We start from the raw sequence: 19,104 nt of genomic DNA, 5'->3' as shown, positions 1-19,104 counted from the left end.
GGGATCTTTATTTTATTTTTTGACCGAGTAAGGAGGAGGAACATAAGCATTTTTACTGAAAACTGTGGAACAAAATATTCTATATAGCATTTGGTTAGTAAATGCTTTGAACTTGTCTAAATTCCAAATAAATAAATAAATTTAAAATGTAACTAACTCTTCTTAAACGTACATACTGTATTAAGACATTCAACCTGACTGAAGGATCTGCCCCCGCTCCTGGTTTCAGAGTAGCAGCCGTGTTAGTCCGTATTCACAAAAAGAAAAGGAGTACTTGTGGCACCTTAGAGACTAACCAATTTATCTGAGCATAAGCTTTCGTGAGCTACAGCTCACTTCATAGGATGCATACTGTGGAAAGTGTAGAAGATCTTTTTATACACACAAAGCATGAAAAATGGGTGTTTACCACTATAAAAGGTTTTCTCTCCCCCCACCCCACTCTCCTGGGTTTCATAGCCCAGGCTCCAGTCTACATGTCTATTTTTAGCACACAGCATGAGCCACACAAGCCTGAGTCAGTTGACACCAGCTCTGCCATGGGTCTTTCTTTGCTGTGTAGATGTACCCTAAGCCTGATTATCAATATAATCTAGAGCAGAACAATTCTGTGTCATCATAGCCATCCTGCAGTTGAGCAGAATATGGCTTCCTTACTGGAATGCTATTGTGGGGACTTCTCAATAGCGTTAGAAAAGCTATAGCACCTAGGAGAGTCTTTTTGTAGTAATGGGGGAGAAAAAGGGGAGGGCTTTCTCCTTCGTATTATTCCTGAGGAGATACTTTTCTGTGGATAACACTTTTAGATTGTTGAATATGTCTGAGGATGTGCTTGAGAGATTCCATCAAAGGCCCTGAGTGTGTTCCACATGGGTCTGAAACAAGTCCATGTTAATACAGGTTTCTCACCACTGAACTTCCCCTCTACACACCATTTCCTTTTACTTCTGATCTAACTAACAACCCATCAGACAAAAAAACAAAACAACAACAACAACAACAAAAAAACCCTCCACTGATGCTAAAGTTTAATAATATACTCAAATTACTTTGCTAATAAACCAATCAGGAGGCAAGGTACTGATTTATATTTACTTCTGTGTAAGACCTAAGGGTAGCAACAGTGGTTTTGACTTTGATATTACAGTTGATTATGTTCCTGGGGTTGTGCAAGTGTTTTCTAACTCTTTTTTTTTGCGGGGGGGGGGGAAGCAGCAAACAGGAGTAATTTATTATGGTAAAGTATCTATTATATTTTATATACTGTGACAAAGTTTCTCCTCTGCCTTGGTGGGTCCTGCGCTTATTGGCGGATTTGCTCGCCTCAGAGGTTCACGGCAGCCCTCAGTTTGGCCACTTTTGTGGCTCAACTCTGCCGTTCGCTCAGTTAGCCTCATCACTGGCCAGAATGGGGAAAAAGAAGAAGAACAATCCCCGCAGTCTCTGCTGATCCACCTAGTGGATCGGGGAACAGGCCAGAGACCTTCCCCTCTGGTGGAACCCACAGTCCAGGTCAACTCCTCTGGTATCAAGTAGGGAGTTGGGGGAATAGAGGGATGGGGGGAACCTGGGCCCGCCCTCTACTCCAGGTTCCAGCCCAGGGCCCTGTGGAATGCAGCTATCTAGAGTGCCTCCTGGAACAGCTGTGCGACAGCTACAACTCCCTGGGCTACTTCCCCATGGCCTCCTCCCAACACCTTCTTTATCCTCACCATAGGACCTTCCTCCTGGTGTCTGATAATGCTTGTACTTCTCAGTCTTTCAGTAGTACGCCTTCTCACTCTCAGCTTCTTGCACCTCTTGCTTCCAGCTCCTCGCACGCACACCACAAACTGAAGTGAGCTCCTTTTTTAAAACCCAGGTGCCCTGATTAGCCTGCCTTAAATGATTTTAGCAGCTTCTTGATTGGCTGCAGGTGTTCTAATCAGCCTGTCTGCCTTAATTGTTTCCAGAAAGTTCCTGATTGTTCTGGAACCTTCCCTGTTACCTTACTCAGGGAAAAGGGAACTACTTAACCTGGGGCTAATATATCTGCCTTCTATCACTCTCCTGTAGTCATCTGGCCTGACCCTGTCACAATACCATTATATGTACTATACCATACATGTATAAAAGTTCAAAGAAATTATGGCAAAATGAATTTAGAGTTATGATTTAAATAGTCATACAGCAAGGAAATCTAGAATTCAGAGGACTGTTTAATCTGACATTTTTAGGTTTTTGATTTCTTTTCCTCCATGTCTTCAATGTTTACTTTTAGGCAAACTATAGCTCCCTTTAGGGATAATGTTTGTTTGCTTTTTAATCAGTATTTTAAAAAAGAGTTTTCCTCTAATTATATCATTCACTGTTATTTTTTATTTATATTATAGTAGCACCTAGAAACCCCAACCAAGATCTGGGCTACAGTGGGTGAAGTGTTGTACAAACAAATAATGAGTGACAGACCCTGCAATGAAGAACACACAAATTAAATAGTCAGAACCACCCCCAAAGTCCCATTCTCCAGATAATAAATTCTCTGTGATTTTAACACAGATTAAAGAATAAATAACCCCATCTACATGCAATTTCCAACACCACAAAAATTGTTGATTGTAAGTAATTTTAGTGCATCATTTCTAATACTTTTCCTCCTATCACTAGCCTGTTGCTGGGAGTGTGGTTTCATTATTTGCCAGTCTAATAGATGGGTTGGAGGGAAGGAAACTAATCTGCAACAGAAAGGTAGTGCTAGATGCTTCTACTCTCTCCTAATCACCTTTGTGGTTTCTGTTTGTTTGTGGTTTTTTTTTTTTGTTAGGCAGTGGGGGCAAATGTGGATCCACTTCAGGCTACATGATACTTCTTATCCCAGGTTAAGTTTTGGAATGGTAAGTAGGTAGGTAGGTAGGTAATTCCTTTGTGTCACTGTAGAACCTGATTAGATGTTGATAATGTGGCAATCTAGCTGGACAAGGGACATAACTGTGTGAATGAGCACCAAAGGTGAAATCCTGGCTCCACTGAAGTCAATGGCAAAACTCCAATTGACTTCAGTATGGCCAGCATTTCACCTCAGGTGTCTACTTCTACACCTCCACATCTTTCCCCTCCACCTCTCAAGTCAGTGAAACATAAGGAAGAAGCAGCTCTTACTGTTTCAGTCTGGTCCTTCTTCAGCACTGGACCCTGCTGATCATATACCACTATCACCAGATTCACATGGCTATGATGTAGCTGTGGTAACACATTGAATGGACGTCCATTTTGAATGGTCCATTGCAAGTCTTCATCCCTCAGCAGGAGTCAGTATGGGAGGATTTAGTTTCCTAAATCCCTCAAAATTGCAACTTCCAACCTCATTTGTGCTCGTGCTCTACTTCCTTCAACCTCAGCTCTATCAACCTTCTCTAAAAGCATACCTACTCCAGCATACTGGACATGACCCCATCATTGCAGTCATCTTGTCCTCAACGGGGGCAAGATTCCAACTTGCTGGGATCAGCTGAGTATCTCCTTGTTTGTGACAAAATCAAATCGAGAGATATTAAGAATACTCCGTAACATTTGACACTGAAAACTGTTTTGTTTTCTCGCTTCTGCTGTTTTAGCAACCATGTTTCTGCTCCATATAACAGGCATCATCACTACCACATTGAACACCCATATCTTAGTTCTCACACAGACATTCTGCCTCCCAGACAGAGGCCTTTGAAGATGCTGAAATACCATTGATGCAAAACCAATATATAACCCAGCACAGCCTCATAAAAAGCACTGCTGCTGCAAAGTAGGTCCTTTCTTAGAAACTGAGCAGACATAGCTCTCATTTATTATTTATGGTGTCTTGTGCCCATATCAGCTCCTGATTAATAATTAAAATTAATCTCATTATGGCAGATTTCATTACAGGCTAATTTAATTAAATGATGAATTGGCTCCCAGATGTCACCATTTGTGCCATCCTTTAAATAATGCTGACGATGACACAGATTTGCCAGGTGGATCAATCAACAGACTTTGCCATTTTACCAGCAGGACTGGCCACTGCTCACTACTATTGCTACTGACACACATGAAGGAAGACCTGGACACAAAGGTGGCACTTGGGAATTTTTTTTAAAAAAAGAGTTTTGAGATTTATTAAGCAAACAAGACTTCTAACATTAGTGCCCTTGGGGAGAAGGTGTACTAGGACTTCAAAGGGAAACCATCGCTTACCTTCCAAGCCTAGGCACTGCTCCAAAGGAGGCCAGACAGTTTTAAAATTGAAGTTTAGGTTAGGGACCTGAATTGAGCTAGTTTAAGACTCCAAATTCAGCTTCTTAAGATTTTAGGTGAGGGGGTAGAGAGTGATGAGGGAAGAGAAGAGGAAGGAGAGAGAGAAAGGTATTTTCAGGGGGAGAAAATGACAGCTATAAACTGCTTCTCCAACTCTTCAGGCTGCATTAGTAGTCAGTGGCCCAATCCCTACTTTTAACTCTCTCTTTCTATTAAAAAATACTGTAAATAAATAAATAATTTTGCTTCTAATTTAGGTGTTTTTTTTTTTGGTTTTTTTTTATGGAAAACAAGACATCAAGTAGTCGCTGAAACACCAACCACAGGTGAATAGAAAGCCAAGACAGCCAAGAGAATAGGGGCCAGGAAGAGGGAAGTGATAAGGGTCTCTCATAAAACCATGGATCATATAAAAAAATATTTTCCAAAAAAATTATTATGACAAAAATATTCAGAACAGTGGGGAAAAGGCATTTCTACTATTTTCTCATATGTGTTATATCCCATAGTCAAAGGATACATTGCACAGAACCCCACAAGACTTTCTTTAAAAGATTTTTGTCATTAAAAGAAAAATTAAGAAATCAACTGTAATAGCAGCATTCATTAATAAGCTAATGCTGCTAATTTTACATTGCTAAAGTTGCCTGAGGCACCACCAATAACCTCCTAATTCACAACCTGCTATGGCTTAATGTTTTTGTAAAGGATAAGTCAATATAAGAAAGGTACAACTTATGCTAAAGTTCATGATCACTAAAATGCACCAAAAAAGAAAAATATGTTAAAACTACAGCTCTCTGCTTCTGACAGCAGTTCACCTACAAGATAACTCCTTTAAAGATCCATTTCACAGAAGAAAAACCTGCAGCTTCCTTCTCAGAGTCTGCAGTGTTACCAGAAGGTCTCATGTAAAAGTAAAACTGGCAAATTTTAAATTTTGAAGCTGTAACTGCAGTAGGTACCAACACATACCATTCAGGCTTTGCTGTAGGTTTGTCAACAAAAACCCTCAATGGAACTGTGATCTTAGAATTCACCACTGTTTCTACTCCTGTAGGCAACAGACACTGTTACAGGTTGTGCAAAAGTGATGTAGGCTACATCTACATTACGTCTTGGGGTGTCATCAAGCTAGCACATTTAAAAGTAGCATTGTAGCCGCAGCAGCACTGATAGAGGCATGGCTGAGTTGTGCCGAGTCATACCCATCATTTTCAGGCAAGTGTGTGCTCAGCCCGGCTCAGCCGTTCCTTCGCTGTGGCTACCATTGCGATCTCAGCTACACTGCTATTTATACTGGCACTAACTCAATGAGAGCTAGTGCAACTATGCATACACAAGCAAGAAAATCAGAGTCTGGAGTCTCTCTCTTGGAGTTAGACAGCAAAGGTGCCTCAGACATTCCTGGAGCAGGAGCTGGTGATGCCAGAAGCTCCTTTATAACTTTTAGTCCAGTGGTTAGAGCACTCTCCTAAGAGGTGTAGGAGACCACTGTCCAAATTTTTATCCCTGTCAGAAGGGACAATTGAAACTCTCAATCCCACATTCCAGGTGAACGTGCTAACCACTGGGCTAAAAGTTATAAGCGGGGCACCACAACCATCTCCGTCTAATCCTAGGTCTAATATTTAATACGGTCTTAAAAAGAAACTTGAAAGCAAGAAATTGAGATTCTGTCCATTTTTCTATCCATTCCTATAAATGACTGCGTTTAGTCTTCAGCAAAGTATTTAAGCACACGCTGAACTGTAAGCATGAGTAGTCTTATTGCCTTCAATCTGGACTGGGGTGCCGAGTGCCAGATCTTTATCTATCCTGTCTTGAAGGAACTCTGGAATGTTTGTTATGGATGATTTAACACCAAGTTGAGGAGCCATTCCAGCCATTGCTATCCAACACTGGAAGTCACAAATTTATGAAACAAATACAGTGCTGATGACTATCTTAGACACCTGCAAAGCTCAGTATTCTCTTATCATTTTCCAAGTCAAAAGGTGTAGACAGCTGCATGTTGCGTGGTAAACTGCACCAGTGACACAGGGCCAAAATTACCACAGACTTAAGCAGGGGGAACGACATGAATTCAATCAAGTTGCACCTGCTTATGTCAATGGTAGGAACTGTACACGAGTGGTGGAAGAGAAAGCAGCCCCTAGGCTCTCACTCACAGAGAGGCTGGGCTGGTGCTGAATTAGGAAGCCACAACTACCTTAAACACCTTTCCGCTCCAAACTCATGTCAAATGAATTTCAGCACAGGAAAAACAATCTAGCCCTTCATTTTTAATTTCCTAGTGCCTGATTGAGGCAGAATTCTTCCAGGAGCTCACACTTGAATGGTTTGCCTCTTCTCCTTGTTCCTTGGCCCTCACCCTCACGTCCACTCTCCTAATATGAAGGGATATGTCTTAAAAGCCATAATAGATCTCCAAATAATTATTAGTGTCTCCAGACACTGAACTTTTAGAGATAGCGTAAACAAGTTCTTTCTTTCTCTCTCCCTCCTCCCCCAGTTTATAACTAGACCCATGGTCAAGAAAAGTCTGGGCACAATGGATAGTTTATTCCACTGATACATTTGGAAGGGCTTTTATCAGTCATTTATCTAAGTAGGACATAAATAATATGTCTTATTGTTTCTGCGTGGATTGCTAGAACTATTTTTTTTTTGCAGTACACAAATTCATGGGAAGACGAGCTAGCCTTTGACAAGAAATGCTAGTAAGAAACAGATTTTCCCGTTGCAGATCTAACACTGATCAAATTTCCCATGATTTTATCAGCATATCAAATGCTTGAGACCCCACTCCTTGCAATTTAATTTACCTTCTAATATAACTGGACCAACCATCACAATTTTCAGCAGCATTTTCAAGTGGCCAACAGTTGGTCTATTTTTTAACTGGCATTTTTTAGGCAAAATCTAAAGCTGCACAGATTAACTAAAAATGAAATTATAATATGCACTTATTGGTGTAAATATTTTCCCATTTTCCCCTCATAATGAAGACAATCTTACCCTTAACTGTGAGATGCTAGAGATAACATTCTCAACAGAAGTTTCTACTTTGAAAATTTCTGTTGGTTTTTGGTTGGTTCTGATAAGAAGTTGAAATATGTATTACTACTAAAAATATGCTGGATGCCTTTTAGTTAGTATGGTATTGACAATTCAAATACTAGAAGCATAGAAACCTACCTATTTTTATTCCAAAGAGTCTTTAGGTAAAATATATGTTTCCAACATATGCCATTTTTGAGAGGTTCACTTTTGGATAATTAAAGTACCATTTTAAGGCATTACTGTCTTACAATATTTATTTTGTATAGCGTCTCTAAAATTTTGTTTTGTAGTCAGTTAACTTCCAACACTTCACCAGTTTAGAAGAAGCAAATAAGGCCTTTTTACTTGTGTGTTCACCTAGAAACTTGGGCAATGCTTCCTCATTGTCAGGGGCTGATTCTGAAGCTACTTTAATTCTTAATGTCTTAATCACTTGCACTTATTAAATTATTTAAAGTGCTCCGAAGAACAAAGATTAGATATTTCTTCCTCTGCAGAGAATGGAGCAAGTGAGGACTCCAGGTTCCCAGAATCTGAAGGGGAAGGGGAGGGGGGCAGGGAGAAGAGGAGGGAAAGAGTTGCTTATGAGTGTTTTCTTTCATGTTTTGCCTTACTGTTAAGTCTTTAGAGAACAAAAAAAAAATAAAATAAAAAAAAAACCACTAGGAGTGGGGTCACGTTTTGTTTTCAAAGTTTTCCTGTACAGAGAGTGTTCCTCTTCCTGATTCCATTCATCAGCCTTTGTTTCCAGATAATCTTTATTCAAACTCTACCACTTCAGAGGGAAGAATAATGAACTGAAGCACCTGTTCTAATGCTATTGTAATACCTTTGGAAGTTGAAAGGGAACAGGCTTTAGAATTAACAGTTCCCTTCCTACAAAGGTCTATATCTTACTGCTCCTGCTCTCCACAAGCATCTATGGTGTGAAGCCCAGCAAAACCAGTGCAGTCCTACCATTTAGAGGAGGGCAGGCCATGAAGGGGGAGGAGTCCATAGCCCCTGTATTTTGTAGCACTATTCTTTGTTCTACGGAAGCGTGCGAATCTACTAATGGGGGCTTCATCAAGGTAAAATGGAGGGGGGAGGAATGGGTGACCAGGTGGATTGGGAGAGGTGCAGGGACATGGCACGGATCTGTGATTATATTGACCTACTAAACAAACCTTCCCACAGAGGTAAGAAAAGGGGACTCAGTGGCTGCATTGCATATTTTAGCAGTTTTGACTGGCTCCAGTGCTGGTATGCAGCATGAAGGGATACCACCTTCCACCTTAACATTCAGTTATCCCTATACTTTAATCAAGCTAAGCACAGGGATGTTGAATTTCAGTCAGTCAGTATTAGCTTAATCCTCACAGAAGAATTCTGCCACAAAGTACAGATTTCCACTCACACCCCGAATTATATTTGTTTTACAGGACTCAAGAATACTGCCAAGCAGGGCACCCCATCATCTTTTTTTACCCTCTTCCTTTTTGCTCACAGTTTAAGTTCCTCTCTTGGGGACTCTCCTCAGCCAAGCTCATTAAGCCAAGCATGCTTGCAGAAAGAGGAAAAAACAAAACAAAAACAAAAAAATGGAGCACATAACACACCACGTGAGACATCCCTGTTTGAACAGAGAAATACTGAAAATAGCAGCTGGATATGTCTGACTTACATGTTAGAAGAAATGACCCATGAGTCTGAAATGAGAGCAGCCAGAGAAAAATCATACAAAAGCTTTTTAAAAAGCCACAAAGTTAAAATATAAAAGCCTAATTACAGTACAGTATCCTCACCTTAGTGAACTCAAAATTTGAATTCTGAATTCTAATACTGAATATGTATATCATATTCAGTTTTACTACCATGCAAACATGTCCAAATATACATGTGACCTGAGTATAATGAGATATACATATCAGTCATGATGGCTTTTTTCCTAAAGTGATAAACAGGGTCCTAAAATGAAATATAGGGACACACTGAAATTATCTTAAGTGGCACATGACATGCAAAATACAAACTAATGTATATTTCACCCTTCCTCTCCCAAATGAGCTATCAAACAAATCTTGGTTTAAATTTTAAAATATTATGTAGATACAAATAATTATGCACAGCAAATAACAGCATTTTATCTTAACTAAATTATTTGTGACTTTTTCTAGCTAAAAAGGCAACAGAGTTAAATCAGTAATACATGATTGCTGTATATTATAGAAATTATCACGGGCGAAATCAAATTTATTGCAGCTGTAACACTTTTAATAGAGAACAGAGGTCTGGGTTTGTGCCAATGAATATAATTTGAGCACCTGATCACATGATCTTCAAACGAACTAAATTAATTTCATTGTAAAAATAAAAAAGTAAAACCACTAAATTTCAAAAACAAAGAGTAGATAAGTGCTTTCCCGTTGGAAAAGGAAGCTTTTTACATTTTTTAATAGGGTTCATGGCATCAAGCTTTCTAACATGAATTTTAATTATACGTACTATCAATTACAAACTGTATTAATTCAGAACAAATGGATTTAACTGAATAAAACCAAAATTAAAAAAATATATATATATACACACTTTATATTTCCCCCAGATGCACACTTTTTTATCAAAAAGTGAAACAGTCTAAAGCATTGATAGGGCTCCCAAAAGCTTTGGTATCAAACTTTTGTTCTACCAGTGTTCTGCAGCTCTCAAAAAAATTATGACAGATAAGCATATCTTTTCCCTTCTGGCTTACAATTTCCACCCCCAGTGGGCCAGAAGTGAGAGATTTCAGCTTAAACACCATATAGATCCAAATTCAAGAAAGCATCCCTTTTCAGGAAGGCACTTAAGAACATTCTCAGAGTTAAGTACGTACTTAAGTGCTTTCCTGAACTGGGGCCATAGTACCATAGGTTATAACAGACACAAAATTCTTGAGTAAAGGAACTGAGCACTGTGCTGCAGAATGTAAGCTTTCGTTTATGTATTGAGATATATCTGGAGGGGAGTATGATGGTTTTGGTTACACAGTACAATCATTCACATTCTTCCCAAAATGTAACACGACTAAGCGGAGACTCGGAGACCTGCCATATTAGAAACTTGTGATCAGATTGTAGGCCCCACTAAGTCCCCAGTATGTTGGTCCAGCAGTGTACAGGTGCCAAAAAGGGTGCCGAGTGGTACCATGGGGAATTTCCCCAGTGTATGGGCAGCTGCAGGCATAAGGATGTGGTTGGGATGGGTGAGGAGCGGCCAGAGCTCCTTGCATTTCAGGAATTCAGTTCTGTCCTCTGAGGTAGGACAATAAGTAATCAGCTTAAGCTGCAGACTTAGGTTAGATATTATGAAAATCTTTCTAACTGTAAGGCTAGTTAATAGGGTGACCAGATAGCAATTGTGAAAAATCGGGACGGGGGTGGGGAGGGGTAATAGAAGCCTATATAAGACAAAGCCTCAAATATCAGGACTGTCCCTATAAAATCAGGACATCTGGTCACCCTGCTAGTTAAGTACTAGAACAGTTTGCCCAGGGAGTTTGTGGAATCCCTGTGATTGGAGGTTTTTAAGAACAGGGATGCACTAGACTAGATGACCTCTTGAGCTCCCTTACAGCCCTTCATTGCTAGGATTCTATAAATTCCGGGCTGGGAGGAAGCCCATCAGCAGCCAGATATAAGGCTGCTGTAAACTGGGAATTGGGAGGGAATTAAATTCATTACACTCTAACATGCAAGTAGGCTACAACTCCACCTGCAGTTTCTCCCAATGGTTGCAGCTGAAAGCAAAGTTTATTTGTTGTTGGCCTTTTCTGCTACATTCAAGGCTGATTCTGTGATGAGAAACCTTAAACAAACAAAGGGAGTGAAACAACAGCAGGCAAATGGGTTGCCAAGAAGCTGCTTTAATCAAAGCAACAAGCAAACTGTGGGCAGACAGGAAAAAAATGTTCGGAGCCATTGGCAAGGTCTGAAAACGCTAAGTTTTGATTGGCTGTGATTTCTGCATGTCATTATCCTGCCATTTCTATGCGTTATCGTCAGCAAGTTGGAAAATCCTGTGGTTTGCTCTGAAGCAAGCCAAGTCAAAAAATTATATGTATGTAAGGGAATATCACACCCCTAATTTAGTATCAAACGACTGTTTTACTAAAAGATATTGCTTCTTTAGTCTAATTTATGTTTATTTTCTATCATTTAAAAATATTAAGTTGAATAAAAGTATATTACAGTAGAATCATTTGAACCTTTATCTTGTAAACCACAAAGTTTAATAATACCCTTTGCCTCAACACTTTGGGGCCAAAGAGTTTAAAGCTCTGAATTTAAAGGACTCTGAATTGCTCTCAGTGCAAGATAACTACATTTTAATATAGAAATATGAACTACAGTGTGATAGTTTCATTCCTTTGAGGCTTCAAAAACAGCAGAAACTTTAGTAAATACATCTTGATATAATACAAGAAGCTACGACAAACATTTACAATAAACCAGAAGCATTTTACCACACAGTCACCTGTTACAATGTAGTTTATGAAAACTTTTCAACATTTCAAGTAAATTATATAGCAGCTAGTTAAACCACTTTTCTGAAATCAGTTTAAATGTTAAAGGATTCTGACTAATAAACTAACAATTTACACAGACTAAAAAGAGACTTGAACTGACATGAAAACAGATTTTCACAGAATTAAACATGAAGAAGAGTCTTTGAGAAGGCTGCATTCAGAAATTAAGAACCTAGGAATCAACCTAACTCAGTTTAATTAATAGGTGTATAATATGAACATGTAGACGATTGCAGATGTAGTTAAGAAAGTAAAGCAAGATTCTTTTCAAGTCAAAGTAACATGACAAGTAAATACGACAGAAATAGCAGGGTGCTGAGATCTCTGCATACCGATTCAGCATTGCTACCATAGACTGACTTACAGCTACCAAAGGCTTTACTTTTCACTATGCAACAATTGTTGAAGGCCCTCTCAAGCATCAAATGTCAAATCACAATGCTATGCAATCACATATATGTTTTTTACTTTGTGCTTTCACTATGCCAAATAAGGATGACTTACAGTCCCTCTTTTCTGAGCAGTGAGAAAATGCCCCAACTATTAGAATATGGATTGTCCCTTTCTCACTATCTTCAAAAGCAACACTTCTTAAAGCCATGTTAACTGGAAATAGGCTATGGAACTTCCATCCAGCTTCTCAGCTTAGATTTTCCTTCACGCTTGTCAATTTTTAATTTCCTCTTCAGACAGATTTCTCTGTATAGAATGCAACACTAAAACCAAGACAACCACCACCACATCTCCATGGCTTCTGTCAATGTTTCCCCTTCCCTTCACTGACTATGAAACAATACAGCATGATCTATCTACTCCTAATAGGAAGAGAACACAAACACATTCATTTGTTTCTTGTGGTTTGCTCCATTTTAAATTTAAGACCTATGATTTTTGTAAGGAAAGGACAGTTTTATGGATATTCAACACTGTCTCATAATTCAGTATTCAGATGAGATCATTGTTCAAACAGTGAGGGATTTTACTGAACACTTAACAGATGCAGAACCTGGCTCATTTAAAAAAAATTCCCACTTGAATCTTTACATATTAAGGTGTTTACATTGAGAGCAAGTGTGGAAACTGCTTTTCACCCTATGATGCAGAGATTTTTGCAATTCATTAAACCACCTTTCCTCTGCATACATGCAAACATTGTTTAGTTGCATAGCAAAAGAACAGGCAGCTCCAAGAAAGGGTAGAGGCAGTTGTAAAAAGGTGGTAGTGCTCATTTTAATGCATGATTTTAAATATTTGTTTAAAAAAAAAGAGTGAGCAAATTACTTAAGTCCCAGAGCACCAATAACACTTAAGCCAAAGGTAATATTGATCTTATACACTTAGCTTCTATTCAATATATGCTGTATTGACTTTTTACTAAAAAAGATACCTACCTATAAAAGACTCATATAATAAGAACCACTTTATTTTTTTTTTTCAAAATTGGAGGGAAATAAAATCTTAGCACCTAGGTAATATTTCCTTCTTAAACAGAATGACCATTTATAAAAATATTTCAACTCTATATAGAATAGCAGAAGAACTAGTAGAAATAGTTGACGATTAATGGATTAAAATACAGAAATCCTCATTGGGCATTTTAAAGAATAATAAACTTAAGATGGTAAATTATGTCATCTCCCATACAGTACATTTTATACCCAATGACTGTCCATCGTCTCTGCTGATACAGTAACAAGGAGGTAGGCTCCCTTCTGAATATGTGGTTGCTACACAATAAAATTTGATATTCTGGTGGTATACCGTACATATAAGATTCTGTCTGATGTGATTTTAAAAGATGGAATTGCGTGCATCTGACTAGAGTCTAAGGCTTAAAAGAATCTAAATGTTATGTAAACTCATTTGTTAATTGATTTGGCTCTTTATGAGGCCAGAGTAAAAGTCAGTCTACTTGAAATACTCTGCAAATCTCTTGATAGAGCCTCAGGGGTTGGTTGTTTTTCAAAATGTAACTATTGAGCAAAGGATCCAAGATATGCAGTAAACACACAATAAATGCATATCTTCCAAAATAATAAACCTTTTCTTCTATGTAAATTATGTTACTTTTTTCTTTTTTATAAAGTAGAACAGGGGGTCCCAGGATGACACTGGCCCCCAAAGACGGAGCAGGGCCAGTATACCCTGTGCAGCATCAGCTGACCCAAATGAGCTTTAACAGACAACAACTGGAGTAGAGAAGGAGAAAAATTTGGTGAGGAGGAGCCTGGGTGTATCAGGCTGAGAGTCAGTCAAGAAAAGGGCAGAAAGAGTAGCGATGGGGCTCTCATTGCCTGCTCCCTGGGAATAGGGAAACCTGCAGAGGGGAGGCAGTAAAGGTGCCAAACTCCTGAGCCTGAGCCTGACCTTGACCCTGAGGAAGGGAGTCCTGGAACTTCTGGAGGCTGTCCCAGAGGTTAAAATGGTATCAGCCCAGCAGGGCCTGATGGTTCGCCACTTGGAATTGTAAGCTAGCTATTGAATAAATTTTTCTGCCAAATCAAGTTTCTTGGCTTCTTTGTTCTTGGGGGTAGAGGTGGTGGGGACCTGACTGTCCCTCTCATTGGCAGCCGCCACCACCAGCGAGCCCAGGGGAGGCTGGGTATACAAGTACTCTAAACCTTTGCCTGGCACAAAGTACTTTTTCTTGTCCCGTTTTGAGGTCGGTGGGCTAGAGGATGGGGTCTGCCACAGAGCCTTAGCAATCCTGGGGACCCCATCATGTACAGGTAGGGCGATCAGGGAGGGTATGGAGGCTGAGAGGACATTGAAAAGGATGTCTTCCTGCTCTGCCATCTCCTGCACTTCTAGGCCCAAGTTCTCAGCCACCCACCTGAGAAGGGCTTCGTGTTCTTTAAAGTTATCTGGGGGGCTGGCCCTGGAAGGTCCCGCAACCACCTCATCTGGGGAAGAGGGGGAGGCTCTGGCCACCAGTGGAGGTGCTGAGGGCTTGACGGCCGCTGTAGAGGGAGGTTTAGGGGTGGGCACCGGATCCCCACTCCGACCTTAGCGCGAGCTTCTGGTACCAGTTCTGGTGCCAGTGGGGCCATCGATCTTCGCTCCGATGCAGCCACTGATGCTCCCCAATATGGCCACTGCGTTGGCCACTGGCCTTGCTGCCACTGCGGTGCCACGGATGGCAGAGCAGTTTCCAGTGCACAATCCCCTCACCGTGGAGGCACATTTGCGCTGCTCTGGAAAAGGCTGGTGGACAGGCCTGGTCCCTCTACCAGATGAACCTTGGGTCTTCTTGTTCAGCGCCAGTGAGCACTTCTTCGCCTTCTTCTTAGGCACCGGTGACAGTGCCGAGAGGAGCCGGACACCGGTGGCACACTGCACATGGAGGCCAAAGTACTCAGTGCAGCCTGTGTAGAGGGCTTGGAAGCTGGGCAGAGAGCAGACTCCATCAGGAGGGCACTGAGGTGAATGTCTCTCTCCTTCTGGGTGCAAGGCCGCAAGTTCTTACGGATCCGGCAACACTCCTTGATGTGTGATTCCCCCAAGCACAGCTGTCGTGGGGGTCACTCACAGGCATAGGCCTGCCACAGGCTGAGCAGGGCTTAAACCCGGGAGCTCAGAGCATGCCCCGCTTGGAGCAAAGTCCCTGCTGGGATCTTAACTCTCAACTAACTATGCACCTAACGACTTAACAACTACTTAACACTAACTACAATCGAACAAAGGCCCAAAGGCACGAAGTCCAATGGAAGAAACCGCTAGCTCTTGCCAAGCAAGAGAGGTGCTCCAACTGACCACCACAGGCAGTAAGAAGGAACTGAGAGGGCGTGGGTTGGCAGCGCCTGATATACCGTGGCATGAGTGCGGCATTCTAGAGGGAGGTACAGCTGACCCTACGGGTACCGCTACAGCAAAAAGCTCTGATGGCCGTGCATGTGGGCGCACGCTCACCTAGAATGGAATCGACATGACCAAGCACTCAAAGAAGAAACATATCATTGTGATTGCATTTCACTTATACATTTGGTGATTTTTCCTCATGGATATAATTTCCTATGTTTAAAAAAATTTTTAGTGCAAGGAATTATCAAGAAAAATCACCTCAGACCCCATTCACTAGTAATGACCATTCAAATCTCTCCCTTAAAATTCACGTCTTTCAAAAGGCCTTTCAATAATAACTAAACATTGCAGATTAATTGCTTAACAATTATACATGAAAAATAAGAGAAAGAAGAAGTGATCTTCCACCTATTTACTTTATTCATGTTTTATGTCTGAATTTAATGCATATATATGCAAAATTGTGTGTGGACAGTCCAGCTTGTATAATCTGTAGATTATAAATAAACTGGGCCAGGGACTGTTTTACTTCACCTACTGTACATTAGAGAGCATATTCTCAGTGATCTACAGGCAATAATAATTTAATAATTCCTAATGTTGATGTCATTGTTCTGTCCATTAGCTTCTATTTTTGACTTGTGTATTTAATTCATAGATTCATAGATATTAAGGTCAGAAGGGACCATTATGATAATCTAGTCTGACCTCCTGCACAAGGCAGGCCACAGAATCTCACACACCCACTCCTGCGAAAAACCTCTCACCTATGTCTGAGCTATTGAAGTCCTCAAATCGTGGTTTAAAGACTTCAAGAAGCAGAGAATCCTCCAGCAAGTGACCCGTGCCCCATGCTACAGAGGAAGGCAAAAAACCTCCAGGGCCTCTTCCAATCTGCCCTGGAGGAAAATTCCTTCTCGATCCCAAATATGGCGATCAGCTGAACCCTGAGCATGTGGGCAAGATTCACCAGCCAGATACCCAGGAAAGAATTTTCTGTAGTAACTCAGATCCCATCCCATCTAACATCCCATCACAGGCCATTGGGCCTATTTACCATGAATAGTTAAAGATCAATTAATTGCCAAAATCATGTTATCCCATCATATCATCTCCTCCATAAACTTATTGCGTTTAATCTTGAAGCCAGATAGGTCTTTTGCCTATCTTCTCTTTAGAATTCTTCTCCTAGAGCAATTATTATTTTTCCCTGTCTTGGGAGTCTTGGTACTAAAAAGAAGGTTGAAAGGAAAGAAAAGGCTTTCAGTGATTCAAAGCTCCCATACTATTTCAGTAAAATAAACAGCACTGATGATGTCTTCCCTTATGAATTCTCTCAGCTAACAGTTACATAACAGACTTAACTCAAAAGAATTTTAAAATTGAAATGCTGAAGCAGTGGAGTCTCCAGTTAAATCCTTCCAATCCAGGGTGCCAGATAACTAGCACTGCATAGACATAGAAAGGAAGGCCAAAAAGACATGCAGCCAAAACTCACAAACTGAGTCTTTTCATTTGAACAATAGCTTAAAATACTACCCATGAAGAAAAATAAACTTCACTATATATTCTTCCTTTCACTACCCAGGGAATGGCTAGTTTTGAAAAATGTATGCAGGAAAAATACAGGCTACTACTAAAGGCAATGCAGTTTCAAACCCCAAGAAAGGAAACTTGTATTTCCATAGAATAATAAAGGGAAGATTTCCAACAAGATTTTATCAACATGGTAGTTAATTTTTCCCTTTCTGAGTTTTATGGTTTATTCTTCAGGGTTAACATTTTAAAATCTTTCACTGAGTTCAGTGATTTATTAATTTTTTTGAAAATGCATTACCTGGATGTATAATTTTTAAATATTCATATTCTACGGAAAGCTCACTGGCAAGAAATGAGCTGAAAAACTCAATTATGGAGCCCTTTGTTGTTCCTACCACATACTACACCCCAAATTCTCCATAGGCCTGGACAATGTCCCCTGAGACTCTCAGAAATTGGTGGGAGCCAGCCAGCAGGTCAGCTCCTTACTTTAGAATACACCAGATGGGTTTGCATAATGACTGGTTTTAGGGGACCATGCTCCAACTAATGCAGCCCCTTTAAAGCCAGCTGGCATCCTTCCTCTTCACTGCATTTCAGATTAGCTGAACCCAGAGCACAGTGGAGAATACAGCACAATGCAGGGATATTAATCAATCTTTAGTTAGTCCCCTATTCTCTGAGGCAAAGCTGGACCTAAACTCTACAGCAAGAATGTCTGGTAGCAGCAGCACACCAGTACAGGAAACAAGAAATTCTGTGGCAGATTCAGGAAAATTAAAATTGGAGGTTTCTATTGACCTACATATGTTGTAAGCAGAGTCTGAATGAGCTCTCCCCTGACATCTAGTGGTGAGCTGTGGAAAAAGACTTCAGGAGCTGATCTCATTTGCACCCACCCTACCTACGTGCTCAGCATGATGGGATTGCTTGCCCAAATGATCACTTGTGGCTGGTGTTGGCTCTCCAGTCTCCTTGTTATTGGGACAGGAGTAATAAAGTGTTGTTATCCTTGTTGTGTGAACCAAGGGCAGCAGAACTGTACCTGGTATACCCCGATGGAGGGACACTCCCTCAACTGAACAGCCCTCGATAGGCAGGGGATAGGGGTTCCAAAGCCCAATGAGTTGAGAGAGAGTGGGGACAGGTACCTGATGGTGTGGGCCCTGTTTAAGGGTCCTAGACAGCATTTGACCCTTTCTCTCACCATGGTATAATAAAAGAGCTAATTTAGACTCAATTGAGAGTTTTGTTACATGCTGTAGAGCTGAAATCACTGATAGCTAGGTCTAAGTATTAGACCTACTTTGGGACAGTGTCTCTATTGCAAGACACTGCCCAGTGTGCACCAGCAGTGAAGCTCCCCTACTAACAGCTGAAATCACTCAGAGCTGTATTAAGTGGTGGGTGCTGAAGACATCTTGGCAGGGGGCTGGTGGAGAGGCGGGGCAAGCGGCCAGTAGGGCGGCTGGCAGAGAGGTGCAGCCGGCGGGGCGACGAGCGAGTGCCTGAGCAGCAGAATGTGTAAGGTGCCCCCTTACCCTCTTCTACCCAGGGTGGGAGATGAACTCTGCGGATGAACCTCTGAACTCTGGGGCTGCACTGGCCAATGACAGCAACTCTGAGTGGGGTGAAGAGAAGGGACAGGCACATTAAAGGGACTTTTGGGTTGCTGGACTTAAGAACCTGAGGGGAAAAGGATACTGCCCAACTTACTTGGGGGTGGGTCTTTTGCTCAAGGTTTATGTTTCTGAACCTAGTTGCGGTGTTTTCCCAAATGAATGCTGAGTTATTTCCTTCCTTTTATTAAAATTTTTTGCTACAGTCAGACTCTGTGCTTGTGAGAGGGGAAATATTGCCTCTTAGAGGCATCCAGAGGGTGGTGTGTA

General features: G+C 40.9%; 1 protein-coding gene across 12 annotated transcripts in view; it reads right to left on the bottom strand.

Moving 5' to 3' along the window:
• The window catches only part of EYA4 (EYA transcriptional coactivator and phosphatase 4), a 211,549-nt gene that overhangs the window by 138,457 nt on the left and 53,988 nt on the right, over positions 1 to 19,104 (bottom strand). The gene's annotated exons all lie outside the window — the stretch shown is intronic.

Source organism: Chelonia mydas, chromosome 3 (assembly GCF_015237465.2).
Source record: "Chelonia mydas isolate rCheMyd1 chromosome 3, rCheMyd1.pri.v2, whole genome shotgun sequence".
Classification (NCBI taxonomy): Eukaryota; Metazoa; Chordata; order Testudines; family Cheloniidae; genus Chelonia; species Chelonia mydas.
Note: the sequence above shows the minus strand (reverse complement) of the source record. Positions and strands in the feature narration are given on the sequence as shown.